At 38.0% G+C, this 22751-nt stretch overlaps 1 protein-coding gene across 4 annotated transcripts in view; it reads left to right on the top strand.

The window, feature by feature from the left end:
• The window catches only part of INSC (INSC spindle orientation adaptor protein), a 119683-nt gene that overhangs the window by 26725 nt on the left and 70207 nt on the right, over window positions 1-22751 (top strand). Inside the window, exon 2 of one of the 4 annotated variants that reach the window (XM_037403187.1) lies at window positions 12627-12711. The exons of the other annotated variants lie outside the window; for them this stretch is intronic. The gene's annotated coding sequence lies outside the window, so the exon portion shown is untranslated. The remainder of the gene's footprint in view (window positions 1-12626; window positions 12712-22751) is intronic. 4 annotated transcript variants of the gene reach the window in all.

The raw sequence follows: 22751 nt of genomic DNA, 5'->3' as shown, positions 1-22751 counted from the left end.
CACATATAAACTGATTCCAAGTGTTTCCACAGCAGCTATTAAAGTCAAGTTATCTTGGTTGTATAAGGAATTTAGAGCTGGGGACTGAAACCAAGTCTCTATGCTGCATGAATCATTTACACTCTTCTCTCACCTCAGATTTTGTGGGAAATCACAGCTTGTATTGGAAAGTCTCTAGGGTATTGAGTCACTGTGCTAGTGGTTTTCTAACATACTGTCAGACCTGCTTTCTCTAATTGACATCTAGACTGCTATTGATACAGTATTTAAAACTATATCCTGAGGAAAAAACAATAATTGTAACAAACTTTATTTTTTGTTTCAGCACATTAGGAACTTAAAATTAGTGATGGTTTTGACTCTTAGGAGTGAAAAGAGTTGGAAGTGGATCACTTTTCTAAAGAATTGATCTAGTTACTCTCAAAAATCTGTCAGTAGTCCTACACAAAGCACTTTACAGGACCATAAAAAATAATCTGTTGCCCTAAGTGATGGCCAGTTCACTACTGCCTGTGAAGTGTGGATATATTCCTTAGAGATGTGTGTATCCCTGTTCTACAGTAGTTATTTTAGTATAGCTTTTGAAAAATGTCATGACTCTTTCTTTCCTCACATCTTTCTATTGGTATTGTTTTTCCATATTTCTGGTGAGGTTTTTCCAGATGGGAAAGCCAATGTAAAAGAAGCTGCCTTTCTTTTCTTCTCCCCCTGCCCTGTCTAATGAAAGTTCATTGGCCTTTTGTTTTCTTAAAGTTAAAATTGTAAATTACACAGGGTTTTTGTTGTGATCATGGTTTCTTGTACTTTCCATATGGGATGGTAAACTAAAGTCAACATTTGGAGCGCTGAATCTGAAGTCATTCAGCTAAAGAAAAAGTACTCATAACAAGAAGTGAAATAGGACACTGTTTTTGCTTCTTAGATTACATGTTCAGTTCAGTGTTGCACCTGTGAGAAATACAGTATGATTAGACATTTTTGAAAAAGCAATAAAGGAAGTTCTTGTACAGAAATCAGGTAAAAACCCCATTGCCACTGCCACCACCAAAAAACCCCAAACAATATCAAAATCAACCAAAAACCAAACCAAAAATCCCAAACTGATAAAACCCCTTATCTTGCTGAAAGATGTTGAAATTTAGACTATATATCTTGGAGGTACTCTGGAAAATGAAGTGGGTGTGGGGCAGAGAGAATTTGTCTTCCTTATCCTCAAAAATACAGCACTGCTAGACTGTTTAATACATTGTCTAAACATCCTTACAGCTTCAAAAATGAATGATGATACTGGAAGTTATAATTTCAACTTCCATACAAACCAAGGGCAATGCTGATTCTTTAAAGGTTTGGGGTTTTTTTTTGTTTATAAAAGGCCAATACTTTGTGTATGAGGACTAGTAAGTTTAACCTAATAGTTGTCTAGAATTAGTTCATTTTTCCTGTTTTTAATACTATTATTTTGTTATTTTCTGATGGAAGTTTACATCAACATTGGGATATAGATGCGAATTTTTATCACTGCTTCAGATGGAGGTGAGGCAGAGAAAGAAGGCAAACCTTTCAAATATAGGTACTTGTGGTTAAGTCCTCTGTAGCATTTCATCTCTCAAAATCACTTCCTTGATTTGATACCCTAAAGCTGGAAAAGTTTGCCATAATGGACTTCTGTGGCAGAGCCAAAAATAGAATCTAGCTTTCCTGTCTCCCGGTTCTTAACCAAAAGACAGTCCTTCCTCCTTTTGTTACTTTCTTCCTTTTTTTTTTTGTTGAACTAAAGAACATTGTCCTATGAAAGAACAATGAATGAGGTCATGCCATGCATATTTATAGCCCTGCATTGCTCTTTAAAAGGTACTATGTATCTGCAGGTGTTCTGGTAACTTCTGTAGAGGATCTACTTGGGTGTCCTGTTATGTAAGTTCAGATTAACATGTCCTCTGTTATTAAGTATATCAGTGTCAGAATATCTGTCAGCTTTTAAGAAATCTTTCCAGTATGCCTTTTGGGTTTTTTTAGCCTACTTCTTACTCATCTTAAGTTTTTCTATTTATTGCAGTTTTATTTTTGTATATCTGCATGGTAGGTAGTGGGACAGCTGGAGATCTCTTCACTGTGCATGCATGCTGTCTCTGGTGAAAGGAGCTGTACAAGCTGTAGTGACTATATCTGGTCTGTACACTATGTAAGACATGATGGAAATTACTGAACATGGGAGATTCATAAAATTACTTCAAAAATCCTGTCATAGGCATGACTTTACAATGAAAGCAAGAACATGGTTGATTTAACAGAAGTATGTCTTTTAAGTCCAGGTAGAATTATAACCATCTTGCCTCAAACTCAAGTACCCTGAAATAGATGGAGTAGTTAAAAAATACCACCACCACCACCCGCACCCCCCCCCCCCCCAAACCAAAAAACAACCAAAACCAAACCAAGAACAACAAAACTCCCCCAAAACCAAACAAAAACCCCCACGACCAAACCCAGTAGCTGGTATTTGCCAGTGTAATTCACAAAAATCGATGTGCTCTTCAAGTTCAGATTTGAAACATTTTCAGAAATAATAGTTTGTGCTGAGGAATGTGTTTCTCTAACATGCAGCAAGAACAGGGCCTTAGGAAGGTCTGTGCAAGAAGCCTTCACACAGCTGAGATGGCAACATAGCAACAGACCTATTGCAAGGCTTACACTGCGATGGCTCTTGAGTTAACAGTAGCTTAAGGTACTGAGACCTAGTTTGGAATTGACAGATAAAGTTTGCTGAAGGGTGAGACTTGAAATACAAGCAAGAGAAATTCAGAATTTCTATGCTGCAGAAACTGCATTGGATTCCACTTGTTTCTCTGCCAAATTAGGGTGACAGACTTGCAGAACTTTATGGAACATATGGGCATATGAGATGAAAAACATAGCACTGTAAAATGGATTTTTTTTTAATAACTGAAACTGCATTTCTCATGCAAGGAAACCCAACACGTGGCAAAATATTCCTAGGAAGGAAGATGTATGGTTAAAAACAAATAAAAAATCTTTGTAGAGTAAGATACGTTTCTACCTGTTCAGGAACTGAATTGTTTCAAGGACTATTCACATCAGATTTTGCTTCTGGAGCTTCCTGTGGCTGAGAAGAGGTCTTTTGATAACAAACTGAGTTTGAGGTATAAGATATGTGAAGAGCCTTTCAACATATTTAATCTTGTGTTCAGAAGTTTTTTATTAAGAAATAGAACTCCAAATAAGGCTGTCAGAAAAAGAATGAATCCACCTACTGGGTTTCTATCCCTAGAGTGTCTAAAATTTCACAAATACTTGGTGATTTAGTTCTCAAGAGTTGAAGGCAGGGAAATTATGTTATCCAGTCATAAAAATTGAGTCTTGGCCAAAATTGCACAGATATTTTCCTTTTTATTCGGCTAGTCAATGATTCTTGCCCCTTGTATTCTGTATGTGATGGGAATCTAGGTTTTGATGCCACCTGTTCATCTGGCCTGAGTTCAAGTGAAGCTCTGGTTTTGACTGAATTTTGGGCAGCAACTTGTTTGGTTGCATGTCAGTTCATTGAAACATTTCCTTTTCGGTTAGCTACCTATTTTCTTAGATATGAACCTCTCAGCTAAATGATTCTTAGGGATTAGGCTTCTGTAAATAACCTGAATAAAGGTTATTCCCATTTAACTCATTCTGGTCTATTTTTTTAAACTATCTGTTCTTGTTACCTTTCTACTTTGTATCTGCATGGCTTCTGCACTTAGTTACCACTTCTGTTACTAGTGCCTGTCCTCACAAAATTTGCCTTTTTCATTTTATTTTTAATAGCACTTGACTCTTCAAGAATGAGCAATCCATTTGTAAGTATGCACAACTGTTAAGACTGTGCTTAAGTTCATAATTAATTATAAAATCATGTTTAAGTACAAGTGCTGTAAATGCTTTGTCTAATCGGTGATTGTATACATCCTTACACTTTACAGACACCTTCTCTAAGGGCTGAATTCTTTCTATTTCACGGTTTCCTACAGTATCTGACGCTGTTTTTCAGTGGCTTGTTCTGTATTTCTGGCTTTTCCCACCTACATCTGCAAAACTAAACTTCCTGTCTGACAAGCACTCCATGCAAAGTAGAAAACAACAGTTGTAGTTCCTGTTTGTATTTTACAGGCTACTTGCTGTGTATAGAACTTGCCCTGCTAATTTGAATCTTACATTCCTGTAGCAGGTTTGCATGGCAAGATTTTGGTAGTGGAGGGCGAGCTATAGGGGTGGCTTCTGTGAGAAGGTGTTAGAAGCTTCCCCCATGTCCACTGAAGCCAATGCCAGCCAGCTCCAAGATGAACCCACTGCTATCCAAGGCTGAGCCCATCAGTGACAGTAGCAGAGCCTCTGGGATAACATAATTTAAAAGGGAGAAAAAATAATTTTGCACCAGCAGAAGAGAGGAGTGAGGATATGTGTGAGAGAAACGGCCCTGCAGACCCCCAGGTCAGTGCAGAAGGAGGAGCAGGAGGTGTTCTAGGCACCGGAGCAGATTCCCTGGCAGCCTGTGGTGAAGACCATGGTGAGGCAAGCTCTCCCCCTCTGCCTATGGAGGTTAATGGTGGAGCAGATCACCTGCAGCCTGTAGAGAAGCCCATGCCAGAGTAGGGGGATGCCCAAAGAAGGCTGTGACCCACGGGAAGCCTGTGCTGAAGCAGGCTTGCTGGCGGGACTTTTGGGCCCTGTGGAGAGAAGAGCCTAGGCTGGGGCAGGTTTGCTGGCAGGGCTTGTGACCTTGTGAGGGACCTGTGCTGGAGCAGTCTGTTCCTGAAGGAACTGCACCCTGTGGAAGGGACCCACGCTGGAGCAGTTTGTGAAGAACTGCAGCCTGTGGGAAGGATAGTTCATGGAGAACTACTGTGGGAGGGACCCCATGCTGGAGCAGGGGAAGAGCGTGAGGAGGAAGGAGCAGCAGAAACAACATGTGACTGTAATCCCTGTTCCCCTGTGCCGCTTCGGGGGGGGGGGGGGGGGAGGTAGAGAAATTGGGAATTGTCAGTCCTGGGTTGGGGGAAGGTGTTTTTCCAAATTGAATGGTAATGAATTAAACTAATTTCCCCAAGTCAAGTTTGTTTTGCCAGTGATGATAATTGCTGAGTGATGTCTCTGTCTTTATCTCAACCCATGAGCCTTTTGTTGTATTTTCTCTCCCCTGGCTGGTTGAGGAGGCGAGTGATAGACCAACTTTGGTGGGCACCTGGCATTCAGCCAGAGTTAACCCACCACAATTCCCTATAATCAGTTTTATTTGGATGATGTCAGGAACTTGTATTTTGTGGCTGTTCTAAAGCATTCGGATAAAGATTGTAAGAAACTATAGAGGAAAAAAATGAATGTTATCTATAATACAAGAGCTAGAACTGAAGATTTGCAGAGTTCTAAGTTCAATGTGCTTACGAATGACTCTGTGAATCACTGCACTATAAATTTTTAAAAACCATTCAAGAATGGAATGCTTGCTGGGGAATTGAATTTCTTTAAAAAAAAACAAAACACAACACCTCTTTTTGCAGTAAGCTGTAGGAGAAGAGTACTACAGAGAAAGTGCTCTGCCAATAAAGCAATAAAGTTACTTTTGGGTGACAAGGAATAAATTCAGTTATTGCATAGCTCAAGACACTAATGATGCCTCATTTAATGACCTTGTATTCTTTTCATTTCACTTTGTTACCTATAACAATTCTGCAAAGAATTTTATAGCTTTAGAAAGGCAGCTTGCTTTACTACGGAGTATATCTGATTTTAGTGATTTATATTCCACCTGTAACCAAACTGAAAGCTGGGTTGTTTGTGGGAGTTTTGATGGTGGTTAACGCAGATTTTGTGTATTCATATGGCCCCTCTGGGAAGGATTTTCAGGTATGCTAGCAGACTGAATCCAAAGGACGAGGTTAGTAAAGTAGTGACTATTGATTTGCCATCACTTGGGTGGCATTCATGAGGAATATGAAATCAAGAGATATCTTTTGGTTTTGTTTTGAATCCCTGGATAAAATGTCTCTTCCTACATCCAGGATGTTAAAATGCAGGTCAGCAGTTTAGCTTGCAGGCAGTAAAATAATTGCATTTCAATTGCACACCCCAAAAATGGATAAAAGTACAAGTCTGCCAGAATACAAGATGTTTCCTAACTTTTTCATTCTGATAGTTTTATCACTGTATCTTTATATTCAGTTGTATAGCATGCTATGGAAACATACTATATTGCTTCCCAGAGCTATGCTGTAAAATATTTTATGTTGAACTATAGAAGTCATAAAAGAATTCTGGCTTTTAATCTGAAGACAATTTGAATAATTCTCTATTATAGTAATTGTGAAATTACGATGACTTTAAAATGTGAACAAATAGATGAATTTAAACAATCTGTTCAACTGGCCTCACTAGACCTTTTTTTCATGAAAGTTGGGACTGCATATTTGTGGCTTACTGTTAGTTGTGAACTTTTAAAGTGATTAAGTATCATCTTTCATCCTTACAGACAGTTAAGAGTTTTATCTTTAAACCCTCTTGTCAGGGTCAGTAACATGTTTCGTAGTATGTGGCATACAAGCACTGTAAAGAGGTCAAGCTCCTGCTGGTGTAAGCTTAACCATAGAACTTTGGCTGATTATTTTCAGAATGCATTTTTTTGAAATGTGGGAGTTTATAGATAAAGTTTATAGAAAACTCTTTTTGTGTGTTAGAGAAATTGCAGTCCCTGTTCGCCTGACAAATGTCCTGTGTTTGGGACTTGGTATCCTTTTCAGAAAGTACCCTCAAATTAATGTCTGAAATAACAGCAACAGGACTTGCCTGAATGTTAGGTTACCTTATCTGCTAGATATAGATGATGCTTTCTGACCGTATCTTCACAACTATTGCATGAAACTTTCATTGTGACATCAAATCAGTAATCCTGACAATTTTACACCCTTTAGCTAGTTCTTCCAGCCGTTTTTTTATGGCTTTGACTCTGTGGTTTGTGCTTCTGCAAATTTTCCCTAGTACTAGCCAGACCTTTGCAAAGAATTCGTGTGTTGTTTGTGGTTGGCTATGTTTACTTGCATTCCAATCTTCATCATACTTGTTTTTCTGTAGCACATTTATGAAGAAATGCTGATCAGGGTTACACGTTATTCTACCATTCCTGTTGGATGTCTGTGCTCTGTTTTCAGCAGACAGTCTTGCTAGTTATGTGTTTAAGTTTTTATCTTGCATGTGGGAGTAGTCTGTCTTGTTTGTGAATTTAACAATGTGAATGATGCATTAATTGACACAAACGCTTTGATTTCTTTTTGTCTACCAAATATTTTTACTGCAATTTGATATTTATCTGCTTTGTGAAGTCTATGTGTATAGTAATGTGGATGGATTCTTGGAATTTTGGGATGTATCAGGTGTACTATGTGAAGCTCATGGAATTTTTAAATTGTAAAGTGATTGTATTTATATTGTCATCTTTGTTTTTTAATTCAGAATTTTATTTCAGCATTGTCTGTCTATTATTATAATGATTTACACTTTATACCTGTTTTAGTGTTAACAGTCTTCCTTTTTTGTTCACAGGTTGTGTCCCACATGCGTGCAGACACACACATACCCCCCTAAAAAAAAAAAAAAGGACAAAATTCAAAACCTGAAACTGTCTAGTTTTGGTACAATCTTAAGTAAAGTATCCAGGCATCTTGCTTATTTGCTGCAAAGCCTTAGGAAAAACCTCCCAAATCTACCATGAAAGTTAAATGGCTCTTTTTGGTTGAGTTGTTGTTGGGCAATAATGTTATGTAACAATGTTTCCGCTGTTGATAGCTGGTAGGAGCCACATTCTTGGATTCTGTATTGTCTGTGTGTTTCCTGGCATCGAAGAATACTATGCCTGAACTGCAAGCATATTCTTTCTGAACCCAGTGTGTTAGTTGTGGGGAAGGGATATGCAGAAGGAACCTCTCCCAGCAGCTATATGGCTAAAAAGGAAAAAGGAGTATAGAGTAAGAAACAAGGATCATGATACTTTGATGTTTTGTGACACACAAGATAAGGAGTGGTCGGTCAGTCTTGCACTTAAGAATGGGAAGAACTCAGAGGGCTGTGTCTCTCAGAACTCAAGCCCGTATCTTGCAGTCATGTCTCATGTGGTCGCAGAGCAATGCTGTGTGCCCGGCAGTGATGCTGCGTTGAAGGGGTTGAGGCTGCCTTCAGATGCTGTCTCCTGCATGTAAGAACTGTGAGCTGGAAATGGTAAAGCCTTCTTTGGCAGGTCATCCTGAAATTGGCTGCATCCTTGTTCCTATTCTGTTCCACATAAGTATAGGAGTCCTCAAGCCCTGCCTGTGAACTGTACAGAGAAGTTTTTTGCTGCACTGACTGCAGGTTTTGGTGTGAATCTTAGAAATTTTTTTTTTATTTGTTAGCAAGTTTGGTCACACATGAAATTGTTTGCAAGTTATAAGGAGCCTTCAGGAATGCAAAGTTACATATATTAGCTATGAACAGTACAGCTTACAAGGAAAACATTGAGCATGCAGTGTTTAATCTTTAACTTGATTACTTTACAGGTCTTTATGAACTTAGACAAATTACAGTAAAGGCTGTATCTTTGTTTTTACATTTACAGTATGGGGTTTTTACCTGTTTTGCAAAACTACTGGGAGATCTTGACTTTCTATGCAATTTTGTGCATACCAAGCAATCTGAATTTAGTATTCCACTGCCAAGAATAAAGATCCACACTTTTGTGCCTCATTTTAGCAGCTGAGCTATATTATTGTTCTCATCATGTTAGTAAAGTAGCTGCAATCGTTCTTGTTAGCCCTAGAAGGCAATTAAGGATGAAATCCTGTCTGTTGACTTAAGTATACCTGAAATATCTTTCCTGTATAAAATGTAAGCTTTGTTGAAGTGTTCCAGGGACATACAACTTCACTGTGCTAACCAAGAGGGAAGAGAGCCAAGTGGTCTTCCTTAATGGGAATATACCTCCATGCAACTTGAAAAGAGATCAGACTAATGAAGAGATCTTAATGCTCAAGAAAGCAGATTCACTGAATTTGTTATTACCTTATTGTGAGAAAAGACAGTGTTGCCATCTGCTTTCAGAAGGGGAGTAAGGTTTGTTGAAACTTCAATTTTGATTTAGCATTATATGTCATTCCTTCTGATTCTGCCCTGGTTGAAATGCTGATTAATATTTTTGCCTTAGGCAAGCCACTTTACCTTCCTGTGTCTTTCCTTTCTCCGCCTCAGCTGGGGAAATGCAATGGAAGTCCTTATTAGCCTATCTCCACAAGTTGCTATTTTAATTATACTTACGTAGCACTTGATATGTTATGACCTCATATGCCTTGTTGTGCCCAATACATGTGCATCATCCCGTTGCACTGCTGCAGGTTGGTAATGTTGAATACTACCCAGCAGCTGCTTTCAGTAAATGGGAAGAGTATGCTACTGTTGACAGAAACATGTTCTTTCTATGTGTTACATCTTACCACCATTTTTACAGTGGTGTTGCCTGGCAAGTGAATTCACTAAACTGTCTTTACAACTGTGGCTATAACAGAGGCTGATGATTAATTACCCATACTTTGTTATTTCTGAGGTGTTTTCCCACAATCTGATTTTAAAAAAATAAATCACTTCATTAAGGATATTTTAATGATCTTACTATGACTTGTCTTCTCAGCTATTTGCTAGAAATACTAGTACCATATTGTGTTAAATACAATATTTGTCACTTCACATTTCCTGGGATTTTCTTCCTTACTTAATTGCCTGGTCTCTCTTAATCTGGTTCACTGCTGCCTGGGGATGGTGGGAGGATATTGCAGTCAGTTGTTCAGTAACCTGTAACGAGCAGATTTACGAAAGCTAGCAGAACAATGCAACAACTTTGTAAACGTTTTTTTTTTTTCTTTTTTCCCTTTTTGACAAATAGTTTAGTGATCTTAAGGAATGTGCTGGTCTGACCTCATTTCTAGTCTCATTAAATTTACTAGTGTCTGTTAGCAGTTGGATTTCTGAGCTCATATTAACCCTGAGGGATTTGGAGTGATGGAGTGAAATGCATACAGGAGTTTAACATTAAGCTGAAATGTGACTGTTAGCAATACCAGTTGATTCTTTTAGCTCCTTACAGAATTTTTAAAGAGTGTGATGAAGTGTGTGTGTGTGTATATATGTTATATATGTATGTTATTTTATTTAGGGCACTGTGCCTAAAGGACTTTAGGTATGCAATCTTTTACTTATTTTTAAAGAAAAAACTTTTTATTATGTTGCATGTATAGACCATTCTTCAGGTATTTGAACTTTTTTAACTTGCTTTCTGTGGATACTTTATTGTTGAAGTTATTCCAGGGGTACAATGGAAATATAGGAAACATCTGCATCAAGAACATAATATTCTGTCCAACTGAAGTTAATGGAAATATTTTTCTATTATCTTCAATGGCAGCAGGACTGAGCTCAGAATAGACAGGAGCAGAACAGGGGAAAGTTGAGAAAATTATCGGAGGAAGAAGGGGAGAACTAGGAAATGGTATCAAAGTAGATTGAGGTTATTCAGTGGATAGGAAGATAGCTGAAAGCAACATTTTGGGAAGTGCTACAGAGCAACAATGTCTCGTTCAGTATCATCTGGGCACATGTAAATGTTTCATTTTTGGAATTTAACTAGCTTGCACTTTGAAATGAACTTTAGATCCAATTTGGAGCCTTGATGCAGGAAGTAAGTTACTTTGTTACAGCAATTAAAAAATATTTTTGATACTACTTATGCAAGAAGGTTAAATTAATTTGGTTTATCTGTATTTTTAAAGTAAATAAATTGAAAAGTAAAGGATATTATTACATGATTATGCATCCATGGCTTCTAACTAGCCAGGAAGCAAACATTCACAGTGCAATATTCCATCAAATTTTTAATTTTAAAAAATATTCTGCAGAACACAGTGTAATGCTAACTGGGAGAAATAAATGGTAAGTTTTAACAGGGTCTGTGGTCTCCCAACACACAGGCCTGCCAATAGAGTCACCACACTGGCAGTGAACGGTGTGGTCTGTGACTTCTCTGACTACTTCCAGCTTGTGGCCAGAGAGCCTCAGATATTCTCATCACAGAAGATTTTGACCTTCTTTTGCCCTTATAGCATAGCTGAGCAGCTTTGAAAAAGTAGCCAGAATGTTACCCTTTTTGTTTGGTGTAAAATTTTCTTTTTTTTAATCCTGTGAAATTATTAGAATTAGATTTTTATTAGAGTGGAATTAGAATTGTGTCATCTTCATTGAGGGGAAACAGTTTATATGTGAAGAGGATAATCTGTATTCAGTATGTGAAATTACTGTTTTAATGACTTCACTAATTCACCTTTGATTTCTGAGATTTATTTAAATCAAAGGAGGAGGTTTGGAAAGAATCTTGTGAAATGTAGTTCCATCTCCTGCTTGCAGCAGGTGATTTCTTCCTGTTTCTTCACCTTTTTACAAAAATGTTTATACTTTTAATGTATTTATAGACTGGTGTCCTGGTTTCAGGTTAAACCATGACAACTGGTTTTCCAAACTTTGATCAAATTGATTTAAATGTTGTATGTGTTAGCCAGTTTGCTTCTGGGTAAGCATGAAGGGGGGCAGGGGGTGGGGGGGTGTTGGAGGGGTGCGGGGAGAGAGTGGAATAAAAAGCAAAGGGCAGGAAAATATTAGAATCAGTAAGCAGTAAATTCAGCTAATGATACCTATTCAGATTGTTACTCTTATTTGTCAGGATCCCAAAGTAATGGAGCCATAGTTGTCTGCAGGCTGACTTACAGTCCAGGCGTGAAAATTCTGGGGCAGTGGCTTCAGAATTCAAGATCAGAAATTTCTGTTTTGTGCCATTGATGCAAAATGACACCTTTTTAAAAGCCACTTTCAAATTTAATTCATTTAGATCAAACTACTAAGGCTAAAATTTTCAGTATAAAATCTGACATACTGTCCTGTCTTTAAGATTTAAAGGATGAGACCTTGGCAGTGACCTAGTGAATATTACAAGCATTCAGCCTGCAACAGTCAAAAGTCCTTTATTCACAGGTGTTTAAGTTGGGTTTGTAATCTTGAGAATATCATTGAAGTCTTCAGACTTCCAGATTTCAGGTAACAATATTTTTATGCTACTATTTAATAAAATTAAATATCTCAGTGCACCTAGTGGGAAGTCATTATGGAGAAAAATGGCAATGTCTCTTCACTTTTTTTTTTTTTTTTTTTCATTCTTTTGATAGAACCTTCCCTCAATAATGGTTCAGGCATAAAGCTGGGTTTTCTATCTCATTTAAAGGAAACAAACTTTTCTTAAGGCTGTGGAAACTTCCTGTGGCACAGTCCTGATGTGAAGGGGTAAGGGCTGTATTTATGTTGTGAGAATGAATCAGGAAGTGATTACGTTGAAACACTCCTGGTTTTGCTGGGTAGAGAGTCTAATTGTATTGCTCTTGGCTAAAGAACCAGGAACAACCTGGAAAGAAATCAGTGTGCTACTGCCAGGCGAAAATAAGCTATTTTTTCCCCCAAGCATTTTGTTCTGCTAAGAAGGGCTGGAACTGCACTGAATGTTCTCTGTGGTTCAACTGTAGGGTGACAGATTGACCTTTTTCTTGGTAAAATGTGAAGATAGTCCAACTGAGTAAACTGCTACACCGCTGCCCTGCTGCAAAAGAGGTAAGTATTTAAAAATGTGCATCAGATGCAGTATTGTTCTACTGTAGTTCCAGATGCTTCAAATGCAGAGCCCTGAGTAAATGCTCAAATTGAGCATTTTTTACTATTTAAATTGAGACCTCAATATCAATTTACACACCTCTTCAAATGATCCCAATGCAGTATAGCACGTAAGCTTAAATGTGCCAGAATATCACGCATGGAGGAAGTTTGCAGGCACACAGCATCACCAGTGCTTTGTGTGTGCTATAATGACTATGGTAGCAGAGGTGAAAGCTAAAGCAGACTGACAGTTGCTTTGTCTGCAGTAGGGTCAGAGCTATACTGCAGCTGCACCCACTCTCAGCTTTTGCTCGTGCCAAGTAGGATGAATCAGGCCCCATGTCCTCAGGAGGTGGGAAACTGGAGTAATAAAGCTTAATTACTCTCTTTATAATGGGAGACAAGAGTTCAAGCCATTTCTCCTGTTATCTCTGTGAACTTTCCAGCATCTAAAAATGATATTGCTCTCTGCTTACAATTTAATTTTTGGTGTGTACATGTATGTGCTTGTGAGAGAAACAGGGAAGGTCTTTGGAGAGTTCTGAAGTTGTGGTTTTTGGTTTTTTTTTTCAATTAAAATTTAGGACAGCATTTGGCTATCTGCTTTTTAATTTGATACAATGTCAGGATATGTATGATATACATTCAGTACACTATTCATAGTGCAATAGCATAGAAAACTTAATTTCAGTTTATTTTTCTAGCAAATCTGTGCAGGATCTTGTGTCTCCAGAAAGAAGCTGTAAACTGCGTTTGGAAAAATGCAGTGGCTCCATACATTTAAAAAACTTAGTTCCATTCTTAGTCTGTCCTCTCTACTTCTCTCTTTTGTGGGCATTTTTTGAGTGATCTATTCTCTTTGAGGGTTATAATTTATTTTTTACATAGAACTATTTTTCCTGCGGTCCCCCCAGTGTGTCTCAAGGAATGCTTTTGTGTCACTGCTCTTTCCATTTTCGATACATGATGCTTTTGACAATGACACTTGAGCTGAGATTTTCTCAGAATTGCTTACAAAGGTTACAAAGAAAACCACGCAGGGAGGTTGTCCCTCCATGTGTATTAGCTTTGTTTATGCTTGGTGTCACGTCACTCTACTAAGCATTTCATCTGTGCCCTCCATCAATGTGTGTTTGTATGTGGACACACACCCGTGTTGTTGTAAAAGTCTGCTTACTTGGAAGCCCGTATGAAGAACAGGTGAAGCCACCTTTAACACTTCCCATATGCCTCTACATTTATTACCTGCTTCATACTTTGAAGAAATGTCTTTGGCAAATATAATCACCTAGGCATTAAATAAATCGGGAAAGAAAACTGATAAGATGGAACACGCATAATATTTCACAAACATAACACAAGAATCATACATGCTTTCTGCAGGTATGTTAACCTTAGCTTTATTTGAACCTATATATAGCCCCCAATCATTCTTGCGCTGGAGTACAGCAGTGCTGCTTCCCAAATGCGGTCATTAAGTAATCTATAACTAGAAGTGAGCCTAGTTATGTTTTATACCTCAAAGAGCTTTAACAGTGGAAACAGCCCATTATCATCAGAGGTCTGTATACATCCCTGCAGCTTGTTAGGACAAGTTTTTCTACTTCAAGCAGATAAATGTGGTACAGATTAGCTAATTTACTACAGTTACACAAGAGAAGACATGTTAGGATTTCAGAGGTTCTTTTATGTCAGAAAGAGTCAAACTTTTTTCTAATGGACAGTAAAGTACTACTGATATTTGCCATAACACTATTCTCCCAACTTTTTTTCCTGGGTGCCTGTGAAGCTGTGGTGCTCAGAATGCTGTCACTATTACGCACCTGCGCAAGGGATAGACAAGTAGTGCACTGAGTGATGAGGCAATCAAAAGGTATCCCAGCTAATAGTAGTGTGACCCAGAGATTATTTAGCATGGCCTAAAGAATTCCATTAAGAACTTACTTTCTGCAGTGTCCTCAAGAAATATGAAGGTAGAAAGTTGAATAAACCTTGTATACAAGCATAAGATGATCATTTCACAACAGCTTAGGTCTGCAAATACAATGAAGGGAAATAAGGAGGTGTTGTAGGACTGTTTATCAAGTCTTCACATTTGGTTTTCTCAACTCTGAAGCTGTGCAACAGATTAACAGGAATTTTGACTACAATTGGCTGAGAAATGGTCTTCTGTTTGAATATTTGAGATTTCAAAGATACCTGTTTTACCTCTGCATAAAGATAATGTTTCTTGTCTATTCCACTGAAGTATTTGAAACCAGCAGAGGAAGGTCTTTCTCTCTGTCAACTTCTGTTTCTTAAAAATATCCCCTGAAGTGATGGCTTGAGCCTAAGTTCAGTATAAAAGTCCTAATATTTTTCTGAATATATATGTTTATATGCATTGATAGGCAAATGTTCCCAGCAGAATTTACTGCATGAGACTTAATGTTAGAATAGCAAATGGCTAGCAGATGGGATATGGAGTTAAGATGTGTTAAAGAAACTACTTCATGGACTAAGTCAGGAGATATTTGGCCTGTTATTAACCCATGGATGCTGGGTTTTTGACTAGCATGGGTTGCATATATGTGCAGTTCTCATTATGACTGCAAGTTAAGTCTGGTACATTAAAACTGATTTGACAAAAAAGAAAGGCGGGGAAGGGGGAAACAAAACAATCACTCAGAAAATGGCCAGCCACTGCTAATCTAATTTGATACTTGGTTTGTAGTCTCCTGGATCTAGTAATTACTTTTTTTTCCCCCTATGAGGCATCATGGCATTTCATTTAAACCATGTGTGTTTTCACAAGTGAGCATATACATATGATATTGATACAGGTAAGATAATGACTTGATTAGCATATGCCCTGTCATAATTTCACTCTGGTTATCACCAGCCATCTTTCCAGGCAGCTGTGAAATACAGGAAAGACTAGTTCCAGTAAGGTTATGCTTGATGGAAATTCCAACTGTATATTTAATAATCAAGGGTGCCCTGAAACAAAGGTGATACATCCTGAATACAGGAAAAGGATACTGTCCCATCCCTCTCCAATCTCAGTAGGACCAATGAGACTTCTACCAGTATTGCTCTCCAAAGCTGCACTATCACACTTTGGCCTGAATAGTGCAATCTGGAGTATTTCAAGTCTTCAAAACTTCTGAATCCAAGTCAGATATCTGGAGGGTTGAGGTGGTGGGGAAAGGTGGGGAGGGAAGAGAAAAGCAAAGACATAAGCACACAACCTTTATTGTCAGTTCATATCTGGCAAAATGTAGACAGAAGATGTATAATGTTGTTTTCACTGATTCAATTGTAGGAGTAAGTTTACAGCATTTAGTATTGATTTTTTTAAAATATACTTCTACATAGCCAATTGAATGTAATTTAAAGGTGGGAAATTGTGGTGAACTGTTACTGTTTTAGTTGTGCCACCTTCACGCTGTTTCTAATGCTTGCTTTCTGACCAACCTTAAATAACTTTGTTGGTGTTTCTTTTCTCCTGTCCACTGGAAATGGGTTGTCTTTGGCTTTTGCAGTGGTGAGAAGCAGGAAAGCAGGGGCACTTTTTTGTTTGGTTTGGGGGTGTGGGTGCAGTGATTTATACCTCTTTTATTGGTAATGGAGAACAGGAGTACCTGTCAGTGCTTTTTGAAAAGCACATCTATTTAAATTATTCTTTTCTGGAATAAATTGAAGAGAAATGCTATATTTTTCAGAAAATGGAAATTACCTAATTGGTTCTTGTCTCCTGATTTCAGGAGGAAGATTCAACTGTTTTCCTTGTTAGGGATAATCTCCAGTCTAATAATGGGTTTAGTTAAATGCAACTTTTGGGGAGGGGGACACTGGAGAGAGAAACTCCATTTCCCTTCAAGTTAGAGATGGCCCAAAATGCACAGTTTTGATCCTGTTTCAATTGTTTCAGATTTAGGATCTGGGTTTCATGGCATTGTTTGAGTCTGTTTAGAAACACATCAGGTGAGAGGTAGAATCTGAATTGCACAGCAAAGGCAGTCAGTGTGCCAAGTTACCACCAAGATTCCCGCCTGAATTTTTGTAACAGTGGCAGCTACAGAAAAGTACATTCTGCATGACAACTGATGGACTTTGAGAAACCATTGAGCATGTGCTTTGAAAATTTTATGAAGTGATGAAAATCCTTTAATAAAGCTAAATTGATTTATTCTCGCACTCCAGAAAACAGTGGAACATAGAAATCACATAGAAAACTGGATCTACTTGTATTTTCATGTCTATACAGTGAAGTCAGTTATCTTATTTTCTGGTTACATGATGGCAGCAGAAAAGGATTGTTAATCAGATACTTGACAAATACACAGAGAGCTTTCTTCCTTCCTCTGGAGGCTTTACTCTTATAATAGAGACCGACAAAGGGAAAGGAAAAGAGACCATTCAGTGAATAAGACAGCTATTTTTTGTGTATCAGACATGTATTTCCCATTTGTGAGGAAGTTCTGTTATCCCACAGTAATTTATATGAAGCAAATTTATTTAGCTAAGCCTGGTGTGATAACAGATTTAATATTATGGAATGTTTCCTTATTTCCATTTCTGATACATTTTCACATCCAGTTTGCTTGCTCTAATGTGAGGTATCATAGAGCATTATAGCAGGATGAAAACCTGTACCACTTATCCCTTAATTGGTTTTTAATGCAAAACACTGTACTCGCATAAAATACCTGTTTGTTTATACTTGGTGCCAGAGGCTAATTCATTGAATCTGGGATGTATAATTGCAAAAAAAATGGTGTCACTAAATTTTCACTCCTGTTAGCTGTTTCCCAGGTTCCTTTCATGGCCAGCAAGATTTTATTAATTCTAAATAAATAATTAAGAAGAGATAATTGACTTATTTTTGTGCAGTGATACCAGAATGATTCTTTTCTTCTGGAAAACATTGTCCTGTTTGTAATGCACTGCAAAATGTAGAGCCTGTATATAACCTTATGAATCATGGAGAACTCATTTGTGCCAGAGATTCACTGACAGTGACCCAGACTTTGCTCTCTCTAAATGAAGAGGAATAAATAGGTATGCTGTTTCAGCCTACGCACTAAGAAGGGGGAAAAGAAGAGATCTTTCTTCTGTTGTCTTGTCTTGTAATCATTTGTAATATTCTCTCAGTCCCTGTAAAAGCCACCTGGTTCTGTCCTCCATGGTATGTAATTCTTTTCACATGCTCTCTTCTGAAGATGGAGACTGATACCTGTGAAATTGGGCTCTTGTCAGCAAGATTTGCGCTCTCACTTGTTCCTCTTTTACATCTGAGATGATCAGAATTACTGTGAACAGTAGTAAGGTGAAAAGTTCTTGCTAGTTAATTATTTCCAAGGAATGAGCAATCTGTGGGACTTCCAATCCACTCATCTTTACTTTTACCAGGAAACCAGGCTGTGGTTGTTTCCACCCCTCATTCAGCATTTTGAAGAACCCTTCTGAACTCTTGTCTTTTTTTCAGGTCTTGGAATCCATTTGCTTTGGATTTTATATTTTGATGAGCCTGTTATAGCTCAGGCATTCTTTACACTTCAGCTGTTGTCCCTCATTCAAAAGTGACTTTACGGTAGTAAAGATAACTGCTCATTTCCTTTCTCCTTTGGTTATTTGGCCTTCAGGACTACTTTGATAAACTTAGATTTTTTTTGCCTTTCTCTGCTACATGTGTTACAGTAGCATCTGGCAACTCCAATCAAGATCAGAACGCTGTGCACAACAGTCAGTGCAAAAGCAAGAAAGTGTCACTTCATAGACCAAGTAGAGGAGAGAGACAGAGTCTAGCAGGAGGTGGCAAAACTTGTCAGAATATAAGTAGGAAAGCAAAGAATGGAGCCCAACTTTTTAAATTTCTACTCGAGGAGTCTATCCACTAGATCACTCTGCTGCTCTGAGTAAATTTATTATGGCTGGAGGACCACACAAGCTCTAAGTAATTCAGAAAATACAAGTCTGGGTGTGTACAGCAAATAGACTGCAAATATCTCGTGCTTCTGCTTGGCTCAGGGATCTCTCTCTGGCAACTGAGCAGTAGATACATAAACAGAATAAAATAGTATCAGCAGAAGGAGGGAAAGGGAAGAGAAATCAGAATTTTGAATTGCATTCAAAAGGCAGGAGTAAAACAATGTCTATTCCAATTAGATCAGAGCCTTAGATGCAATGTGTGGTTTGGGAGGGATGTATTGTGTAGAGAAGGGAAATGTCATAGGTATATGCATGCACATCCATACACACACAAAGAGTAATTGGTGTTATTGTATCCTAATCTGAAGTACAAGGAAGGGTCCATCTGGGCAAGCTAACACAGCAGGTCTGTGTTTATTAAATAGCCTTTTAAGAGGCGATTTGACTATCTAGGACTCCAATCTAGTATATACTGCCAGTTATACTTTTTCCAGTCAGACTTTTGAGGAAAGCAATTTAATATATATGAATGCTATCTGAATTCAATAACTGTGCAGATGAAAAGAGAAGGTGGTAAGAAATGCTTACTTTATGCAATCAGTAAGTACTAGGTATTAAACACTGTCGTAATACCCTGATTGAACAAAGACTTTATTTTCTGCCCAGACAGGAACGCTAACCGTCTAGTTTTGACTCTGTCAGGTGCATGGAAAGATAAAGAAAAATATCTGAGGGTGAAGAAAAACACAACTTGATCTACAAAAGGCAGGAAAATGACTCTAGGCTGCTGAACTTGCTAGCAAAATTTTGTAGTGACTGCAAGTGGAAAGTAGTGAAACATAGTGCTTGTATCTAAGGAGTGACAGAGGGTTGAATAAGAGATAACTGGAAAGGAAAAGGAAGAAATTGTAGTAAAGAGTAACTAAATGTTTGGGATTAAGCAGGAAATGGGATGCCAAAACATGAACCAAAGATGCATTGTACTGAATAATCTTCTATCGTTCTCTGATAAGGCAAATTTGATTTCCCTATATTTCCCATTTAACAAAAGTAATTCGGTGAAGATTATACACATAGTAATTTACTAGTAATTACTAGTGATATACTAGTTTATTACTAGAAAACAGTAGCTATTAGTCAAAGGGTAAATTAGGAAGTGGTAATGGCAAGGGTTATTTTTGAAAGCAGAGTTAGAAGTAGACTTCAGGTATTGGAGGAAAGGGAGGAGTAATTGAAATCTTAAGGTTGTGCATTTAGGGCCTGAGAACAAGAAAGTCTGCAACAATTTGTAGCTCATTTGATGGGGGAAAAAATTAGGAGAAGGACCTATGTATACTAGTTGATAACAAGATGACTATGCATTTGCCAGTAAGATGTGGCGATGAAGGCAGAAAGATTGGTTCTACACTGTATGAAGCAACATATTTCCGGTGGAGGTAAGGGTGTACTAATGTCACTGCGCAATTTACTGTGAGACTTCATTTGCTGTCAAGCATATTGTCAAGTCTTTCAGTAAAAAACGGATTTCACAGCATCAACAGATCTACCAGGCTGTTTAGGGCAGGAGGAGTGAAACGTAACAGAGTTTCATAAAATGAACCTAAAGAATTCTGTTTAAGTCTGGCCAAACAGAAGCTGAGGGCATGTTTCTGCTTTCTAGAAATGCACTGGAAGTTAAATTCTTATTTAAAAGGAAAGATGAAACCAAATGGGAATGAACAGGCTTTTAAGAAATGTAGATTAGAAATAAGAAATTTCTAACAACTGGAGCAGTGCAATTCTATCATAACCACTTAATAGAACACTTTTGAACCCACAATAAATTATCTTTAGTGTTTATTTTTAAGCAATTGAAGAGCAAGATCTGGTTGCTTCTGGTATCAGAAGAGTGGATTTGATGACATAAGTTTCAATTTTCAGTCCTCTGACTTACACAGAAGTTTATATGTACATAAACATTGGATTTGTTGGATGAGAAACTGCTTTCTTATTTGAATAAGACTACTTAAGGTATTTTTGCCAATTCATTCCAGTGTTTGTGACACTGTGTTGCTAGTTTTCATCTTTTTAACTTGTCTGTTGAAAGGCTAATGTTCCAATGTGAAAGTTGGAAAAGCCAGCACCAGGCTACCCTTTTCTTACTCGTTTTTTGACAGTTTTAGCTAGAGCTGCTGTGCAATAGATGTGACTGAGGGTCCCCAAATTTCTGTAGTCTCCTGAGTGATACTGATCTCATGACTCTGTAAAATGCTTGTTGCTTCCTTCATTAAGTAATCCAGGCTTTACTTAAATCAGTAGGGTTAGGACCCTAAATGAGTAAATAGTAAAAGGTGAAAGGCTAATGGTGCTGCTCATAATGCATGTCATAACTCCTTTGAAAAAGGCACAGAGAGCTGTACTGTTTGTTATTAAACTGCAAATTAAGGCAGATTTGGAGGAAAAAAAAAATGTTCAATGAGGCACTGGCACTATTTTCATGGACTCTCATGTTAGTCTCCAAATTAGTCCTTGCTTGTGATTGTGTCTGAGCAATTCGATGGTCTATGGCCCCAAATTATTTCCAATGTTGTTTTTCTCCTTCTCTCTTCCATTTCTATTTCTCCCTCCCTGCTAGGTGCTTACAAGGACTTCCGTCTTACAGCATATTGTTCTTATAAATCTATGAGGAATATTGTCCTCTGCAATTACGAGTGTAGCCTGAGCATCAGGAAGCGGTGAACTGGGATGAACTCTGGTTAATATCATGAGCACATTCTTTCCTGCTGATGGCCCTGTTGACTTTTTGGTCATATGATGCAGGAAACATGCCCAGCTGTTTATGGGAGTGAGAACTTTGTGTGTACCCAGTAACTAGCAATTGAAATCCATGCTGATGACAACATCCTTTCAAGATTATCAACGTACTTACAGTCACCAAGTCAGACTTAAAAGTCCTGGAAAGCTGTAAAAACGTGCTGAGTAGATCTGCCCTTGTGATGATCCATCAGGCTATGCTGTTCTGCTTACATTGGACTAAATACAGTCCAAAGTCATGGATTCTATCATTGTGCACAAAGCTAAGACCTCTCAGCTCTGGTAACTAATTTTTAAGAAAAACTGTAACTGCTTCATGGTTTTGCAAGATGAAGACTGTCATTTGGAAAGAGAACAAGAGTGGTGGGATCTTGCCTCCTCAGCACTGCTTTTGTCTGTGCATTGGAGAACAGCTTCTTATTTCAGGGGAGGGAATGGCTACTTCATCCAGCTATCAAAGAGCAATTTGCCTGAGGAATGAAGGGAATCTCCTTACTCACTGCAGAGCAAATGAACAAATATCTTTCACAAAGCTTGGTCAGTGGATTTTTTATTTTTGCTTCATTTATAGCTCTTCTGTCTTATCTCACATTGATATTCTGTAAATATAATTAAAAATGAACAGAGGCTTATAGAGGAGATAATTCATTGGATGGTCTTATAATTTTTTTCAGTGCAGAGCACTAAACTGCCTTATGGTTTGGCAGGTTTGGCTAAGTGAGAAATCTCAGGCCAGAGAACATCTAGGCCGGTGTAGCTGATGGATTGCATATGACTGCTGAAATGAACTTGCAGAGGGAAGCAGAGTTGTTTAGATATGATGATCAACATTGTTGCAAATGGGTTATCTCTGACCTTCAGTAACAGACTCTTACACATGGACAGAATTAAAAAAAGAGCAATATTAAAAAAAAAAAAACACAAAAAGGCAACAAGTGCTCCATCAGTTCCACTTGCAGAATTTGATGTTCACCTTCATTACTAGGTTTTTCCAGTGGTCAAATGGAGATTAAAAAAATATAAGCATGTCAGTAACTCATGCCACCACATTTGGGTGAAGCAATGTAGGAGCAGTAGATTTATATTGGCTGTCCCCCACTCCCACTTCAACATGAATGGACTCTCAAGCAGGGCCAGTGGGGAGAGCATTTTTTTCCCCCATCTACCACATTGTCTGAATTGTAAAGTAGCTAAAATTGCCTGCTTCTGTCTGGTGGTTTCCTCGAGCTGGATCAAAGTCCATCAAGTCTGATCTGAGTCTGTAACAGTTTAAGTCTGAATATACCAATATC

The sequence above is a fragment of the Falco rusticolus genome, chromosome 10 (assembly GCF_015220075.1).
Source record: "Falco rusticolus isolate bFalRus1 chromosome 10, bFalRus1.pri, whole genome shotgun sequence".
NCBI lineage: Eukaryota > Metazoa > Chordata > Aves > Falconiformes > Falconidae > Falco > Falco rusticolus.
The sequence above is the reverse complement of the archived record's forward strand: the minus strand, read 5'-3'. Positions and strand labels throughout refer to the sequence as shown.